This window comes from Schistocerca piceifrons, chromosome 7 (genome assembly GCF_021461385.2).
Source record: "Schistocerca piceifrons isolate TAMUIC-IGC-003096 chromosome 7, iqSchPice1.1, whole genome shotgun sequence".
NCBI lineage: Eukaryota > Metazoa > Arthropoda > Insecta > Orthoptera > Acrididae > Schistocerca > Schistocerca piceifrons.
This window is the reverse complement of record NC_060144.1, coordinates 242,809,058-242,828,324: the sequence shown is the minus strand read 5'-3', so window position 1 is coordinate 242,828,324 and position 19,267 is coordinate 242,809,058.

The following is a 19,267-nucleotide window of genomic DNA, read 5'->3' as shown; positions in this document are numbered from 1 at the left end:
TTGTTGATAAGAACAATATACAAAAGAATTGAAAAGGAAATTGTTAGACAACTATCAGTCTAGCCTTAAGGAAGGGAAACACACTAGAGATGCAGTTTTAACGCCGTTGATAATGGAAGCAAGGCATAGAAAATTCTAGATACAGTCCTAAGATTTGTCGATTTCGAAAAACGATCGACAATGAAAATTATGCAAAATGTTAAAAATTCTATCAAAGGTCTTGTAGGAAAATATAACGTAACTCTATAATATGTACGTGTGTATGTGAACGAAGAAGGAAACCCAGAATAGGAGACTAAGTGCGAAGGGCTAGGATTAAAACTGGTGTAAGACTGAATTCGTCTGTTGTCTCTAATGTTTTACCAGTATATCATGGGAGCCAAAACTATAAGGGTTCAAGAGTGAGCTTAAAATTCACTGTGAAACAATATCAATGGTAAGATTCACAGAAAAGGAGGAAGTATAGTAGTAAGAACTAACTGGAATGAGCAGTCCGTCGAGCAAAGAATATCGAATGAAAGTAAACCGAAGAAAGTGAAATTAATGGCGAGCAGCACCAACGATGTTACTGAAAAACTTACCACCAAAGTTGGGGAATAAAAGTGGGACGAAATGAGCGGATTATGCTTCTTTGAAAGCAAAATAACGTATTTCACGAAGAAATACATGTGAATGTTGCAACATTTGAAGCTGTATTTGCTCAAGACAAACAGGGAGGGCTTTGAAATACAGAGTTTACGAACATAGAGCCCTAAATACAGCGAAACGCTCTGCATTGAAAGAACATTTACAAGATGAGAAACATTCGATGACCACTAGTGAAAACAAATTTCAGTTACTACACGTCATGGACAAATGTAGGACTGTGGACATTTTAGAAGATTTATAAGTTTACGTTGGTTAACAGTTGAAGTTGAGTATCCTACAGAAAAAAGAGAAAAAACTGAGGATAAGAATTGGTCACTTGTCTATTCGTTTTTTTGATATTCTGTCGGACTAACAAATAAAATAAATCAGAACATCTGGTAACATTATTTTTGGCACTTCTGTGACGAATTGTACATTATAGCGCACTAGCTCGCATCACCCATTATGTTGTATTCGAATATACAGAGACGGTATTGTAAACAATATCGCTTAAGAGTGAGCTACCTCCTCTACCCTACATGCAGCATTCGTTTCCATCAATTTGACGGACATGGGGCTCCCCTACGTTACCTCTATCATTTTTTACCATTATGAAATAGAATACACTAAACCAGAATGTCCTACGAGCTAACAACAAAATATTTGATACTTGATTTTACATGTGGATAGCTTTGTAGCTTAGTTTTTACTTCAAATAAGTCTTACCCTTTAATGGCTATACGATTTATACACCACACCCTCTAGGTAGTATAATATACTCGTATGTAATCTGAATATTTTCGTACATGTTAAGTCCTGATGGATTCGTAGCTGCACGCTACATATTTCAGTTACCTGCTTCTAATGAAGTACTATGTTCTTGTACAATTCGTCTCGAAGTAAAGAGATCTTCATACTTTGCTTTTGGTTGAAAGGACTACTGTATATCTGAAAACTTTACTTCGTCCAAACCCTGATCAGCCCCTTGTTAACGACTAACCACTGCGTCTTCCACTGTCAAAGGCGTCATTGGATGTGGAGTAGGGTCCCCATAAAGACCGTCAGTTTTCATGACGTGGAGCCCTAGCAACAGTATATTTAGGCAGCAGATAATTTCAGAATCGCAGGGGGTGCTATATGGGCTCTTGCTACAAGAGCGTGCTGAAACGTAATCCCTCCAAATTGTTTACGGGAAAATTTTCTAAGTTTTTAAAGTAAAACGGACGTCATTATTTCCGAATATAGTCACCTTGACGACGAATACGCCTTTCTCAACGAGAGATCCCTAAGTTTGCAGAGGCACTGCAGAAATTTGACGTTGTTGACAGAGCCACAACCTCATCTCTGCCTACACTGCTTCATCACCATCACAGTGTAGTCCTCGTAGGTTTTCCTTAAATTTTGGAATAAGCTGAAAATCGGACGGGGCGGAGTCGGGACCCTATGGAGGATGATCGATGGCATTGAACCCAAGACGCCGGATTGTTGTAGATGCCACCGTCCTCCTGTATGACTCGGCGTACACATGCTGATGAAAAGTGTGCTCCATGTTTTGACGAACTCTTCACATTTGCTCAGTCACACTGTTCTGTTTCTCACGCACTGTTACATACCGCCATGTTTCTCGTTATAATTCAGAGCCTTGGAGAGACAGAGGGCTGCAAATATTTAAACCTGAACAATAATGATAAAATATAAATGATGTGTCTTTTAAAACTTTATGAGTTTTCACCTAAAAGGTTCGGAGGAATAACTTACCAGCACGCCTTCGTAAAGCCGGGATGGTTCCTTTGAAAGGGCACGGCCGATTTCCTTCCCAATCCTTCCCTAACCCGAGCTTGCGCTCCGTCTCTGATGACCTCGTTGTCGACGGGACGTTAAACACTAACCACCACCACCACCACCACGCCTTCGTGAAAGACCGAGGATCAACATGGGATTGCATATAGTTTCATTCTCCTTACAAGCGATATCCACTCGCTTCTGTTGCAGAACCAGTCTCGGGCATACCATAAAAGACAGCCGAGGGGTACATAATTTTGCAGATAAGCACTGCCATTGCGCTGTCGTAACGTTCGGCGATACAGTGATATTCGGTGGTAGTGGGCTGGACTGATATATGCTGTAGCATATACCAATGTTTCAGAGCCATCTATGTAGTGGGAACTCAACTTCTGGCTCCAGTAAGTATACATACCCCACAGTTCAGATGATAACTTGATTTTATTAGTGCCATTTATTAGTCCAGTGTAGTGTTCATACGTTCATCAGATCGATGTGCAGCCAAGCAGCTACAGCTTCATGGCGCAGCAAAGAGGTCAAGCCACTAGTGTATGAGCTGTCAGTTATCCCGCATGGTCCTGCACTTGAAACTGGTACTGTAAAGGCAGGGGTGTTTCCCCCAGGCCTTAAGAGTCCTGGGTTCGTCTTGGTGTATCTACATGCCCTTGTCAGCGACCTTCGGTCACTGGAAGGGTGTGCCAGTCCAGCAGTAAAATCACTATGCTGTGGACCACACACGCAACATGAGCCAGGAATGACACCATCACCACAAGCCACAGTGATGCTGCCTATGTATTTTGCTGCCTCAGTTGACTTATTTGCTGCCATTAGCCACGGTTAGCATCTGGGTCTCAACCAACAAGTGACTGTAAGGGAACTGTCGAATAAAGACTAATTCTTGCCCCGATATTTACTATGTACTGGAAGATCACTGTCTCACTCCCTCCCATACATGTCATTCTGACTGCAGATGTGGCCATCCTGCAACACAGGTGTCAATTTATGATCAACACAGACACCACATCATCACACTTCAATACAGGCACTGTCACGAACCACAAAATTCACAAAATACACTCCTGGAAATTGAAATAAGAACACCATGAATTCATTGTCCCAGGAAGGGGAAACTTTATTGACACATTCCTGGGGTCAGATACATCACATGATCACACTGACAGAACCACAGGCACATAGACAAAGGCAACAGAGCATGCACAATGTCGGCACTAGTACAGTGTATATCCACCTTTCGCAGCAATGCAGGCTGCTATTCTCCCATGGAGACGATCGTAGAGATGCTGGATGTGGTCCTGTGGAACGGCTTGCCCTGCCATTTCCACCTGGCGCCTCAGTTGGACCAGCGTTCGTGCTGGACGTGCAGACCGCGTGAGACGACGCTTCATCCAGTCCCAAACATGCTCAATGGGGGACAGATCCGGAGATCTTGCTGGCCAAGGTAGTTGACTTACACCTTCTAGAGCACGTTGGGTGGCACGGGATACATGCGGACGTGCATTGTCCTGTTGGAACAGCAAGTTCCCTTGCCGGTCTAGGAATGGTAGAACGATGGGTTCGATGACGGTTTGGATGTACCGTGCACTATTCAGTGTCCCATCGACGATCACCAGTGGTGTACGGCCAGTGTAGGAGATCGCTCCCCACACCATGATGCCGGGTGTTGGCCCAGTGTGCCTCGGTCGTATGCAGTCCTGATTGTGGCGCTCACCTGCACGGCGCCAAACACGCATACGACCATCATTGGCACCAAGGCAGAAGCGACTCTCATCGCTGAAGACGACACGTCTCCATTCGTCCCTCCATTCACGCCTGTCGCGACACCACTGGAGGCGGGCTGCACGATGTTGGGGCGTGAGCGGAAGACGGCCTAACGGTGTGCGGGACCGTAGCCCAGCTTCATGGAGACGGTTGCGAATGGTCCTCGCCGATACCCCAGGAGCAACAGTGTCCCTAATTTGCTGGGAAGTCGCGGTGCGGTCCCCTACGGCACTGCGTAGGACCCTACGGTCTTGGCGTGCATCTGTGCGTCGCTGTGGTCCGGTCCCAGATCGACGGGCACGTGCACCTTCCGCCGACCACTGGCGACAACATCGATGTACTGTGGAGACCTCACGCCCCACGTGTTGAGCAATTCGGCGGTACGTCCACCCGGCCTCCCGCATGCCCACTACACGCCCTCGCTCAAAGTCCGTCAACTGCACATACGGTTCACGTCCACGCTGTCGCGGCATGCTACCAGTGTTAAAGACTGCGATGGAGCTCCGTATGCCACGGCAAACTGGCTGACACTGACGGCGGCGGTGCACAAATGCAGCGCAGCTAGCGCCATTCGACGGCCAACACCGCGGTTCCTGGTGTGTCCGCTGTGCCGTGCGTGTGATCATTGCTTGTACAGCCCTCTCGCAGTGTCCGGAGCAAGTATGGTGGGTCTGACACACCGGTGTCAATGTGTTCTTTTTTTCCATTTCCAGGAGTGTAGTATTAAGAAAGAAACTTTCGAATGGGTATGCCGTTTTTCATAAGAAAAGTGAGCACGTGACACACTTTGAACATAGCTGTCTTTATGTTACCAAGATAAATGTTTATGAGCAAACTCAGAGTTTACTCTTTGTTTAATTAAACAATGGTAAAATACATTGTATGAGCTGAATCACTTTTAATTAAACAGTTATACCACACTGTTGATGCATACGAGTCTTCCTCCACTGCAAGGACCCACTCAAAGCATTAAACAGTGCAGTTGTACGATATCCCTGCTAACCACTAATTTGATTACAGATTATCTTGTACATGATTGCCTCATTGCGGAATAATGCTGCTAGCTCGGAGTCTGGGTAATTTTCTTATCCGGATCGCAAGTTTTTTTCTCACATAGCTAGCTGTTTGTTCTATATTACTACAGCTCACTTGGACATAAGACAACAGAACTTATTACTGTGATAGCGGAAGCAATAATGAAGGCACAGATACAAGCTTGAAACTGCAAATCAACAATGGATCAGTACAAGACAATGTTATTTCTAATTGTCGTATTTTATACACAGGTTTACCTGCTTGAGGTTTAAATGCAGATCCCACAAAGAGAGTCCAGATTCATGTAAGGATACTCTGAAAAATGTAGACAACACATTAGATAACACAAAAGATCTCTTACGGAAAAAATCCAACTGCACCCATCCTACAATGCCAACCATCAATTAACAATCCAAATATCCCAATCATACGCAAAATAAACTTCAGAAAAGCCAGCAAATACAAACTTGCAGCGCATACATTAAAAATCCTGCCTGAAACCTGCAAAGGGAAAAGATGACAGAACCATTAAAAATACCATACATAAAAAAGAATACATGAAATACATAATATACCCACATATAATAACACCCGTAAAATTCACCATGAAGAGCATGTATTCAAATTTAACCGTAAGAGACGCTGTAGACATTGTTCAGACAATTCTGAAATTTGTATCCAATGATCTTGTGAATAGATTAATGACATACTGACGTAATTACTGTATGGAATAGAATAAATCTACTTCAAATTCTACAATCAATTTTATTTAGAGCAAGCTGGATTTATTTATAAAAGAACAGATTTTAGGAGCATTAGCCAATATGTTTATAAGCTGCTTTTGAACAGTTCATTTTTACTTAAAAATTAGCAAAAGGAAACATATATATAGGGTAAGATCTATTAATGACCTGGACCCTTAAGAGATACATCACAGCCAAAACAGACGAACTGTGAAGTTGCTTTAACAACGCACAAACAATAAATTACAGAAATAGCACATAAATGTAAAATCAACTTTCTAGACATAACAAGAAAATGACTACCTGACAGCTGAATATCAAAATTTACTCTAACCCAACAATCATGCACCCAACCTGTAACTACCACAGCCTCACAAAAGCAATCAGTACTCCACCATATGTCCCATACACTCAGTACAATGCTGGTCATCAAAGGTAATCCAAAATGGAACTGGATGTCATAATGCAGTTAGCCACAATCGTTGGCTCCATGCATAGCATAGACACAAAGGTAAACTAGGATATAGAACCATGAACAACTACTGTAAAGAACAGACCACAAACAACACACAATGTAACCCAACACACACACACACACACACACACACACACACACACACACACATACAGCTTCAGTACCAAAATAACACACAGAAGAATAAAGAAAATACCAGAAAAGACACTACATGGTAGACAAAGACGTACTCACATTAACTCAAAACAAAATTTACAGCGCAACGCAATTGCATAAACATAGCATACACTACAGACATTTCTATGCGAAGGTACGTTACACAACTGAGAAGAGGTACAACCTTGTAGCACAGTGTAAACTCAAATCAATTACAATGGAACACTGTGATGTGAGATACATAGGTAAAACATGTAGAAGGCTTGGTGTCTGATACAAAGAACATATGAGAGCCTAGGTGCATGAGACGAAACACTTCATATTTGCAGAGCATATAGCATATCCGACAACATAGTAATAAGCCAACACCTCTACAGACATAATAGTAATCAGAATGAACACTACAGTATACCTTTTTAGCTTGGAAGAAACTCATCTTACACAAACAACCAAAAAATTAAACGATTAGTGTATATCAGACCCAGTTCGTTATTCTCATAAATAGCTCAAATGGTAGAGTATCATTCCAGCAGACGAGTATGAGAATAATTCCACAAAATTCCTTTTTATTAGTCATGCCTGATGTCTACTAAATAACCTATAAACGAAATATCCAGTCTGAAACTCTTAATCCACTCCCTGACAGCTGCTGGTGCCACAATTTCTTAAATCACTTCTGCAACTAGCTACAATCGAATTTTTTTTTAAAAAAAGTGTGCAACTGAAATGGAACAGTAAATGTGAATTATCTTAAATATCTATATAAAAATTGGGTTTAAATAGACTGGTGTAAACTTAACAACCAAATGTAATGAGCTCACGGTCGATCTCCAACAAGAGGGCAAACATGGTCAAATAGCTGACGTGGTCGCCTCAAGTGTTTCGATAAAGCTACGGCGCATATTGCGAATGTATGTAGTGTTAACGGATATTTCGTTTACGATACATGGGGTATCTGGGGGGTAGTACATCGTCACGGCGTGTTGCGCATTTTCTTCGACCATACTTTCTGTATGTTTCCGCGATTCGTCTTTAGTACTCACTGGCAAGAAATGAACTCCTTTGGCGCAGCAGCCAGATTTCAGTACAGATACTTACGTAGCCTCTGGGGAGAAGAAACGAGCCATTGGAACCTTCAAAAGCACGAGTCGGCATTAAACGGTGGGTGGTCACATTCCTCGGCAGTTCATCGCCGGCGACCCGCTGTGCGCCAGACGGCGAAGAACTGCGGGCAGTAACTGGCTATTACCCGAAGAAATTCTGTTAGCGAGGCCGGTGCGATGCGGCGAATGGGCGCCGTATCTGGCGGTCGCCCGGATAGCACGTCGTTTGCTGGCGTTTAGTGTCGGCACCGGAATAATGGCGGCTGGTCGGCGCTCCCCAAGACTGCGCCGGCGGCGGCGGATGGCCTAACGGCCGGCGGAGGGACATCGAGAGGGCGCTGCAGACGCCTACTCTGCAGGATAATGCTGCAGAACCCTACTAGCTCTGCGCACTATGTGGCAGCAGCTGTTTGGTACCTTTTTTCTATGATCACGAATACAAAACTGCAGACATTTCATGTAAGTGAGCGTTCACACATGATTTAGTTGGCAGTCAGTTGTTTGCCTGTTGTTGAGTGTGTACTGCAACATGATTCGGAAAGCGAGGACTGACAAGCAACAAATGTTTCAGCTTTGGTTATACTGGATGATGTGAAAGAAGAGACTGGAGCTGTAAGGAAAAGTAAGAGTCGTTTGGCGGAAGAGATTTCCATTATATACTCTGTCTGTAAACTCAAGAGCGAGCAGCGCTTTTGGTGAGGGAAGTGGCCTATCCCGGAAGAACGCTGCCACCGGACTACAGAAGCACCCAAAATCTGTTGCCCGTTACCTGTCTAGCGGTGCAGATCGGCGTGCAGTGATATACGTCGTTTCTGTTCGTGGGATCTTAGCTGCCAGAGTCAGTTAACTTTGGATACTTACTGATATGCTTCGATATCCGGAAGTGATGGATAATCATCTAGCATTGCAAGAAAGTGTGCAGAATACGCAAAAGAGGAGGTATTTGTGGAGTAAAGAGTGTTCGTTCGTCTCTAATGTTAGTACAGTGTATGTTAAAGAGGCGACGCAAAAAGAACTGTGGGGTAATACTACCACTCCCAACCAAACGGCTGCAATTTATGCAAACGTCAGCGTCGCCCAACAGGACGCATAAAGAACGAACGCGGAAATAAGCCTCATGGTTTACTGGAATCGCCACGAAGGAAAACTAATAATTTTGTGAGGAAACCCATCGTTATAGACAGTTTCGAAATCACGTAAAACCTTTGATGCTGATGGAACACTAAATCTCTTTCTCGGTCACTAAAGACATATTGCTTAAAACATGTGCGCAATAGCTATTAAAAACACTGCTGAAATTTCCTGCGAAACACGTAACCCGATTCTGGACTTCTAAGCAGAAAGCTTGACATACGAGATGCGTATACATATTAACATTTCTTTTTTGATAAGAACTTTATTTGTTAGTCTACAGCAATGTTATACTATTCAAAATACTCTCTATTACATACTATACACTTAAGCAAGTGCTTTTTCCAATTCGCGAAATACTTAAGGAACTGTTTCTTCGGGATAGTTTATTGGTCTTCTAACTGTGCATTTCTAATCTCATCCATACTTGCTGCCCTTTAAGACCCGCTTTGAAATGTTTATACCAGTTGCACGCCTTTGGGTTACTTATAACAGGCTCACCAAAAGCAATATTCAACATTTCTAAAAATTTCATACATTTTATTTTATTCTTACAATAAAATTTCATACAGATTTTCTAATCTATTTTATACAAAACAAATAATCGTTGATGCTACCAAAACACATGCAACCTTTTTGACAGATGACAACAGAGTAAATGGCCAATATGCATAACATTGTACACATGAGACATGTTTACGAAGACAGCGACAAAAAAGTTGTGCAAATCGGACTAACAAACAAAATTATAAATTTCTGCATACTTTTTAAGCACTCTTCATGTTGCAAGAATTGTTCAGTTTCAATACAGTTCTTCAAAGAAAACATCTACCTTCCAGCAGAAACACAAAGTAAGATCAAGTCTTAAATTCTATAGATTGATTGCATTATGTGCGGTCCGTTTTACGAATAGCAATAGAGGAATATATGTTCACATGAAAACGAATTCGGTGCTATGTTTATAGTAGAAGTCTGACTTCGGTTCTTATGTTTGTATTATTTACTAATTTGTTGTGTTTCGAAAGAAGCTATCGTTTTTTGTTCCTTATTGTCTTAAAGCATTTGTCTACAAATAAACGCAGCCGAGACGTATCTGTACACGGCGTTGCCACAGATTTAAATCGCGCACCGCGGCAGGGCCGGTACTACGTTGTGAAACGGCCTGTAGAAGCGTGTTGTGACGTAGCTGCGTTGGCAGAGTGTGGACTCGCTCGCTCGCTCTTCAGTTTACCGACAGGCTATTGCAACCTAGTGACTCTGGAAGAACTCGCAACCAAAGAGCCGAAAGGCCTTTTTTCAACGATGAGAATGTTGTAAAGTTGCTTTATTTTACCATTATTAAAAGCAAGTAGTAAATATTCAGTGTACTGATACTCATCTAAGAGAAGCCATATCTGAGTAAAATGTGCTTCTCGCACAGTTTTATATTTGGGCAGTAGTTTAAGGACTCTGATACACCTTTTTCGAATAGGGCAGTAAACAGTTCCTTTACTCACTCGAGAGGGTTGTGATCCTATTTACGAAGTGTTAAAGGAGTTCATCAGCTTAAGAACTGAAAAATCGGCGCATATGGTTCTGTGTACTTACACTCCTGGAAATGGAAAAAAGAACACATTGACACCGGTGTGTCAGACCCACCATACTTGCTCCGGACACTGCGAGAGGGCTGTACAAGCAATGATCACACGCACGGCACAGCGGACACACCAGGAACCGCGGTGTTGGCCGTCGAATGGCGCTAGCTGCGCAGCATTTGTGCACCGCCGCCTTCAGTGTCAGCCAGTTTGCCGTGGCATACGGAGCTCCATCGCAGTCTTTAACACTGGTAGCATGCCGCGACAGCGTGGACGTGAACCGTATGTGCAGTTGACGGACTTTGAGCGAGGGCGTATAGTGGGCATGCGGGAGGCCGGGTGGACGTACCGCCGAATTGCTCAACACGTGGGGCGTGAGGTCTCCACAGTACATCGATGTTGTCGCCAGTGGTCGGCGGAAGGTGCACGTGCCCGTCGACCTGGGACCGGACCGCAGCGACGCACGGATGCACGCCAAGACCGTAGGATCCTACGCAGTGCCGTAGGGGACCGCACCGCCACTTCCCAGCAAATTAGGGGGCATGCGGGAGGCCGGGTGGACGTACCGCCGAATTGCTCAACACGTGGGGCGTGAGGTCTCCACAGTACATCGATGTTGTCGCCAGTGGTCGGCGGAAGGTGCACGTGCCCGTCGACCTGGGACCGGACCGCAGCGACGCACGGATGCACGCCAAGACCGTAGGATCCTACGCAGTGCCGTAGGGGACCGCACCGCCACTTCCCAGCAAATTAGGGACACTGTTGCTCCTGGGTTATCGGCGAGGACCATTCGCAACCGTCTCCATGAAGCTGGGCTACGGTCCCGCACACCGTTAAGCCGTCTTCCGCTCACGCCCCAACATCGTGCAGCCCGCCTCCAGTGGTGTCGCGACAGGCGTGAATGGAGGGACGAATGGAGACGTGTCGTCTTCAGCGATGAGAGTCGCTTCTGCCTTGGTGCCAATGATGGTCGTATGCGTGTTTGGCGCCGTGCAGGTGAGCGCCACAATCAGGACTGCATACGACCGAGGCACACAGGGCCAACACCCGGCATCATGGTGTGGGGAGCGATCTCCTACACTGGCCGTACACCACTGGTGATCGTCGAGGGGACACTGAATAGTGCACGGTACATCCAAACCGTCATCGAACCCATCGTTCTACCATTCCTAGACCGGCAAGGGAACTTGCTGTTCCAACAGGACAATGCATGTTCGCATGTATCCCGTGCCACCCAACGTGCTCTAGAAGGTGTAAGTCAACTACCCTGGCCAGCAAGATCTCCGGATCTGTCCCCCATTGCGCATGTTTGGGACTGGATGAAGCGTCGTCTCACGCGGTCTGCACGTCCAGCACGAACGCTGGTCCAACTGAGGCGCCAGGTGGAAATGGCATGGCAAGCCGTTCCACAGGACTACATCCAGCATCTCTACGATCGTCTCCATGGGAGAATAGCAGCCCGCATTGCTGCGAAAGGTGGATATACACTGTACTAGTGCCAACATTGTGCATGCTCTGTTGCCTGTGTCTATGTGGCTGTGGTTCTGTCAGTGTGATCATGTGATGTATCTGACCCCAGGAATGTGTCAATAAAGTTTCCCCTTCCTGGGACAATGAATTCACGGTGTTCTTATTTCAATTTCCAGGAGTGTATTTTATTTATTGTCATAGAATATATTTTTCAAGGAATCGTTATAAGATAAAACAAAAGATATTTAGAAACCGGACTTTGTTTCACAACATCAGATGAAATTGATAATATTAACTGTCATTCCGGAGTGACAGGTCTTTGCTGGGGAATGTTTCGAGTCCAATGACTCGTGTTTCGCTACATCATGACACTTCTTGCCCTTGTACTGGTGTATTGTAATAACGTGTGATGGTTCTTCTTCCCTGATGAGGCGAGTGTCTTTCTCATGGTCGGTAAACTTTCAAATGGCTCTGAGCAATATGGGACTTAATATCTGAGGTCCCCTAGAACTTAGAACTACTTAAACCTAACTAACCTAAGGACATCACACACATCCATGCCCGAGGCAGGATTCAAACCTGCGACCGTAGTGGTCGCGCGGTTCCAGCCTGAAGTGCATAGAACGCTCGGCCACACCGGCCGGTGATAAACTTTCGCTGAAGTTCTTACTTTCTTGACTTGAGCTAAACATTCTGTTGTTATCATTGAAGTTTTGTGAAATATACTGTCGATGAATGCTGTTTAGATACAGCTCCATGTGCCCTTGAGCCTCCAGAGTAAATAACAATGGCAGTATTTTAAGCTGAAACTCGGTTTCTTCAGACGAAATGTTTACAGTGTCAGTTATACCTTTTAATTCCTGAAATTTTGTGCATCTAACCTGACTTTTTTTCGGTTAGCGAATTTTCATAGTAGGCGAACTACCTTATGCGTATGTTACAGTAGAAGAAATAGCAGCCTCAATGTGTTCATTTGTACCGTCTTCAATTGTCTGGAAACCAATAAAATATAATGCTTGCTTCTTATAAATACTGTTGAAATTGTTATCCGTTGCTTCATGTTATCTGTTCAGAAGTACATTGCAGACATATGGTAAGTAAATCGAAGGATGGAGGTTCAGAAGGATCTTGAAACATTTTTTGTCACTAGAATATGTCTATAATGAACACATATCATGTTCATGATATAACAGACATTGTAGTACATATTACTAGAATCATAGATAGATGTGTTTCTCAAGGAATCGCTAGCAAGTCAAATCGGCGCATTTTCGTAATATAAGTTGAGGTTCATGTTACAACTGAGTGGACTGCTATTGCGGATAGCCTTCGCAAACAATGGGACATCGCAGGATGCCGTGCAGCTATTGAGGGCAAACATGTTGTAATAAAGTGTGCTCCGGATTCACGAAACCTATACTTTAATGGAGGTTGTAGACCATAAGTACTGCTTTACTTGTGTAAACATAAGATGCAAAGTGATGGTTAGTGACGGCGGTGTATTTAAAAACAGCAATCTGTATCATGGACTGGAAAATGATATTCTGTCAGCTGATTATCTGATTATGTTTGTGGTTGGCGACAGGGGATTTCCTACAAAATGTTACCTACTTGAACTATTTCCAGGAATTCAACGGAACACAGGGCAAAATATTTTCAATTATAAATTAACAAGAGCTAGACGGACTGATAAACATGGTTCCAGCAGTCTGCTAGCTAGATTTCTGATTCTTGAAAAGCCAATAACTTACAAACCTGAGAAAGAAATCAGTATTGCCAAAGCCTGTTGCTCACTTCGTAATTGGTTCAGACAAACTACATTACAGAACAGGAGCATGAAGTTCTCTGAGGGCACGGAAAGTATCCACACAGGAGCACTGTTAATCGTATTAAGAGGGACCATACACAGTCCGGTGAAGTCCATCACTACCTTGAAGACCAGTCACTAACAGAAACTTCAGCCGGTCATGGATCGTACAGCTCTCATGCTATTCGATAAGATTAAGCCGATTACTTTGTAGAATAAGGGTCGAGTTCTTGCTAATCGCGTACGATGTTCTAGTGGAAAGCTGTGGATAATTACAGTGAATATTGAGGTTTAAAACACCCTGTATACTTACGTTAAAGCCTACATGAGAAACATACATGCTAAATATTGATGTTTCAAGCATTTTATGGCTGTGAGCTAAGGAACCGTGTATGCAGTTATACAAAATATAACCGATTGGCTGACTGTTACATTTTAAATAAATACTACATATTGCCCTACCAAATTGGATTCACTTTATGTAGCTTCCGTATTCAAGTTTCTGAGCCATTCGTCCAGTAACGTAAAACATTTAAAGTTTGGAACTTACCTTGTGCCAGCACCTATCACTACAGATTTTGATTCCTACTTGGGAGTGGGCAAATTTGTTGGGAATAAGCAGTGTGATAATTCTGATGCCGCACTGTTAATGTTACAATGTGGAAACGATCTGCTCGTTGTAAAACCGTGTTCAGCATCTAAAGATGAACTGAAATACTGACTGAGTTTTAAATTTTCTGTTTAATATCCCTTTCAAGAAACCCCGGTATTCCCTTCGTTTTTTCCAGCTTTGTAACTGCGGATACCTAGGCTGATTTATTTTTGTGCAGTGGACATATCACGTTCAAATGGCTCTAAGCACTATGAGACCTAACATCTGAGGTCACCAGTCCCCTAGAACTTAGAACTGCTTAAACCTAACTAATCTAAGGACATGACACACATTCATGCTCGAGGCAGGATTCGAACCTGGAAACGTAGAGGCCACGCGGTTCCATACTGAAGCGCCTAGAACCGCTCAGCCACAGCAGCCGGCCATATCACGATCCACAATCACTCATGTTCTACTTAAAGAGAAACTTAACCAATCTATCGCCACTCGCAATGGTCTGCATGGTCCGCAATTTCAGAATTTTTAGCGCTAACACGTGTTTCACATTGCGTCAGTTGCTGGGAGCAATCTGAATTATTATATTATTCTGGAGTATCAGGTACGCCAAGATCACTTGTAAATCTTTTTGTTGATTACAGGTTTCGACAGATCTGTGCAGTCATCACTGGATCTTGTGTCAATAACTTCTGTTACTGTGTCACAAGATACGATGATGGAAACACAGTTCTGTTGAACCGGTAATCAATAAGTAGATTTACAAGCGATCTTGGAGTATCAGAATTATTCCGAGCTAGTCTCATTTCTGCTGTTCCTTATTATGTATGTCTTTCTTTGCTTCACTTTCAGTCCATATTCTATTCAGCCCAACTGCTCGTCTCTTACTTCGTCACTTACACTGAAGACTTTAGAGTCAACAACGAATACTAACACTGTTATTTTTCACACAGAATTTTTATTCAACTACTGTATCATTATCCGTAATCGACTATTCGACGTGCATGTCGAATAATTGCGGAAAACAGATTGCATCCCTACATTATACCCTGTTTAATTCGAACACCTCCTTTTTACTTTCCATTTTCATTGCTATCTCCTGACCTCTGCTCGTCACTACTTACTATAAAATAAAGTCCCCCCACGTGGTTTTTGTCTGTGTGTGAAGGCGACTCACAAGAACTGCTATGGGGATTTAGATACAGTTTTCATTAGTAGATAGACCCACTATGAAGGAGTGCGTGTTTAATTTATTGTCGCTGCGCCACTCAAGAGTTCGGCCACTGTAAAATAAATTAAATACGGTACGTACAGTCAACGCATCGCACATGTAAGTACGGTGCTGTAGATTACTATGATGTACACTAAAGCCAGCTATTTTGCAAATATAAACTGCGGGCTCGCCGCCTCAGTGTCAACACACCAACTATGACATCAATAACCCAGTTGGGAATATATATATATATATATATATATATATATATATATATATATATATATATATTGCTTTGTAGAATTTACACAACAATGGTGAATACGGAACCACCCAGTGATTGTCATTGTCAACTGTTGTACCGTTTGACACGCGTAATTGATGTGACTGACCACCATGGTCTGTGTCTCTACGACGATACAATGGATAACCATCGATATTGGTGATTGCATCATTTATACAAAATTTTTGGATAACGTTTCGTACATTTTCCATTGTCCATGCACGGCGTCGTCATGTTTATAGCACCGCATGGACCATGGATCATGTTAGCGGTGACAATCTCATACATTTCTTGATCGATATTCCGATCCGGAATTTCTGCTGAGATAATTTTATCAATTTCTTCAGACTGTAATTTGTCGACCAACCAAATCAAAATATGCGCGTGTGGCAAACCTCGTTTTTGCCATTAAACGGAATACAGCCTGCAACGTGTTTTGCCAAATACAGAGGAATGTATAATCAAGTTTATCAACGATTTAAATTTTGTATGAAGACACGTGCTGTGATATCATGCCAATCTATTGCAGTTTGACTTGGCAATAACACAATTTTAATTTCATTCCATTTTGGATTACATGTAAATATAATGAACAAATCTGGTCGTCCATACGCGCACACAATAGTCATGGCGTCTTGAATATATTCTTGCATATGACGTGGGCTACCGATATATGATGATGGAAGAATATATTAAGTACCGATGTCGCTGACGCTAGTTATTCCATCTACGTTACCAACAATACCATCACGCAAATGAATGTGTTCCTCGGCTCGAAGTTTCGCTTAATTGTACCTGATGTATCGTAATCGCTCGCTTTCAATTTTCGCATACATATCAACGATATATTGATGAAACAGCTGGCGGCATCGGAGAATATTATTTTCTTCATTGGCACGAATCATCAACCGATATGCGTAGAAGTTCATCGCGCTCATTTTCTTGCTGGTTTCTGCACCTGCATAGTAAAAATACAATTAAGACAAAAATAATTTGATCGTGCATAAAAATTAGGTAATGACATGTATAGATTGTACCTGTTTCTCGATTTCTTTGTTTGATATTTAAATGATATCCATCTTCTCCTTCCCAAAATATCAATGAATATTGCAAAGCGCCGTAAGAGCGATGACTGTCTTCAATCGTGTTCACTGTGTTATATCTGCGATGGATTCGTATATCTCGACGTTCAAATGCGTCGCCAACCATAACAACTGTAACTTCATTAATGGTCGTTGGGTTATATCGGCCTCCTTGCTGCCCAGATGGTACTTTATCTGCTTTGATGACGATCGTATAGTTGTCATTTTGCAGTCTGTTTGAAACGGTATTGAACAACTGGACCAACTGGTTGTGATTCTATAAAAACGGTTCTAAAATACCCACAATTTCTCGCTCCTCCATCTATCTGCACGATATGGTTGTACTGGGAGCGTGCGTTTATTTACTGCTCCTCATCACCCATGAAGTAGATTTGCAGAAATTTTGAATCGATATCAAGCATCGGCGTTAAATAACCAATTTGGTGCTACACTTGGCCCTGAATCTTAAATGTTGATTGAAAATTGCGACTATCCTCATTCTGAATGATTTTGGTTGCTCCAAATGATGTCATAGGAAAGCACGAATTGAATTAGCGAATTTTAGGCAAAAACAATTTAGACTGAAATGTAGCTCCAGCCAATAGCGTTTTCAATGGTTCTAGGGGCGAATTCAATGGTGACAATACAAATTTTCCAGACGCGCAGCAGAAACCGGCCGATTTACCTTTGTATTTGAGTGCATGACAGTGTTGGCACTGTTTGTTCACAGCACCGATTACAATTTGTAAATGTGACGAATAGTTGGTGTCCGACTCATATTCAAACGCAAGGCGAAGAAGTGATGCACGTGTCAATACGCGATACACTTGCAAAGGCTGTTGTTCTCGTGTTCTGAATATGTCGGTGACTCGTTGACGCGCCAGTCTTTGTCTGAGTGCATTAGCTCGAAGACGTTCGTTGCGTGGCTCTTGACTTTCATTAGCACGTTTGATTGCAGCCTGGTTTCTTAAATTTTCATTGTCCGTCAATTGATCTTCTGCCGACCTATTTAAGCGACAGTTCTAGACTAATTGTGAATTCCGGGTCCGTCGACCAATATTTCCTCCTCGTCCACGAAGACGTGGCATTGCTTTATATACGTAACTTATATGTGAGTATAATGCACCTAATATTCACTAAATTGCGACATCTGAAATATCAAAAGACACCGTACAAAGAAATTAAAATGTCATAATAAGGAAACACACATAATATAGTTCACTCAAATTAAAATGTCGAAAAATAAACGAAATACTACGCACGTAACTTATATCTGAATATAATACGCTCAATATTGTACTCAAGAATGCAACGCCACCTACCGTGTGGATTTAAGAATGTAAATTTTCTAGGCACCGCACTGCAATGCATACACAAAAATTCATTCAAGTCGATTCTGAAGTTTAGTTGCAGTATAGATAAATAACCTAGATACCGGCTGTAGCGCCATCTGCAGAGCTGATTTGTGAATCTAAACCATCCAGGGCGCCATCCAAACGCATACAAGAAAATTCGTTGAAATCGGTCCAGCCGTTTTGGAGGATTTCAGTGACATACACAGGTACAGTAGAATTATATATCATATTGACCAACTAGGATCACGTTAACAACTTCAGTTCCTCTTCTTCCTTTGTTGTTGTTTCCTATTTTTCCAGTATTCCCACATTTTCTCCCCATGAAGTCTCTTCCTTTCTCCTGTCCATGTTGTTCCCGATTTTCTATTTCTACTGCTTCGAAAGCCTTCCGGATTTAGTATTTTATTTTTAAAACGATTTCTTCCTACTATTTGTGATGCTTTGATGTTATTTTTTCTATATCTTTCCTTACCTCTGTAGTCCATGCTATTGTCGATTTCTACTTCCAGAAATATAGGAGTAATTGTTTTGTTAGTCCATTTCCATCCATTCGATAGAGGGGTCCGAAAAAACTAAAACACTACACCACAGTGGTCAACCAGAATGTTTATATGGATCTGAATGCCTAGCGATGAACTGTAAGGTGGACAAACTAGAGGAACTGGAAAGAAGGATTATTAGAAGAAGAATGGGAGCAATAAAATGCGCAGATGTTTGGAAAATAGGAATTAATGGCGAGATTTACAAAAATAAAGAGAACATATCTGGAGTAAAGGCCAAATGAAGATTAACCTTATTTAGATTTATTTATTCGCCCTATTTTACCTATTTTTGTTTCTATGAATTTTGGCTAATTATTTATATTTGTCATTATTTTGCTTTACTGCTGAAGTTTTGAGACTGAGAAGATTCCAGTTGAAGGGAAAACAGCGTAAAGGGAGACAAACAAAACGTCAGTAATTACACAGGATTGTCACTTCTGCCTGTGACATACCAAATACAAAAATTCTCGTGAACACAGTTGTAGATACTTTAGACAAACTAC